Below are 747 nucleotides of genomic sequence, written 5' to 3' on the forward strand. Positions count from 1 at the left end.
TTTCCAATAACCAATGGTGTGAAGCAAGGCTGCGTTCTTGTACCAACTTTATTCACAGTCTTCTTCAGCATGATGCTCCAAAGGGCTACGGCAGACCTCAATGATGAAAACGGTATCTACATTCGACATTGTACCGATGGGAACCTATTCAACCTAAGGCGACTGAAGACCCACACTAAGACCTTAAATCATCTTGTCCGTGAGCTGCTTTATGCTGACGATGCCACCCTTGTCGCCCACACAGAAATAGCTCTGCAGTGTTTGACATCTTGCTTTGCAGAGGCTGCTGAGCTTTTTGGGCTGGAAGTCAGTTTGAAGAAAACAGAAGTTTTCTATCAGCCTGCTCCTCAGGAAGTCTCCCATCGTCCCCATGTCACCATTGGTGAAACAGAGCTCAAATCAGTCCAGCAGTTTAATTACCTGGGAAGCATCATCTTCTCAGACAGTAAGATTGATGAAGAAATAGACAACAGGTTAGCAAAGACATACAGAGCTTTTGGTAAACTCCATAAAACAAACACCTGAAGAAATGCACAAAGATCAGCATTTACAGAGCCATTGTACTGTTATATGGGTCTGAATCATGGGTCATTTACCGCCACCACTTGCATCTCTTAGAACGCTTCCATCAGTGCTGCCTCTGTACAATCCTAAACATCCACTGGACGGATTATGTGACCAACACATCTGTCTTTGAACAGGCAACAGTCACGAGCATTGAGGCCCTGCTGCTGAGAACACAACTGT

General features: G+C 45.0%; 1 long non-coding RNA gene across 1 annotated transcript in view; it reads right to left on the reverse strand.

Annotated features, from left to right (window-relative positions):
* The window catches only part of LOC114066558, a 621-nt gene extending 302 nt beyond the window's left edge, over positions 1-319 (reverse strand). The window contains exon 1 of the long non-coding RNA XR_003573205.1: positions 154-319. This is a non-coding gene — a long non-coding RNA (uncharacterized LOC114066558). The remainder of the gene's footprint in view (positions 1-153) is intronic.
* Between the last annotated feature and the right edge of the window lie 428 nt (positions 320-747).

This window comes from Empidonax traillii, unplaced genomic scaffold, assembly GCF_003031625.1.
Source record: "Empidonax traillii isolate 1590-97213 ecotype Southwest subspecies unplaced genomic scaffold, ASM303162v1 scaffold774:size298837, whole genome shotgun sequence".
NCBI lineage: Eukaryota > Metazoa > Chordata > Aves > Passeriformes > Tyrannidae > Empidonax > Empidonax traillii.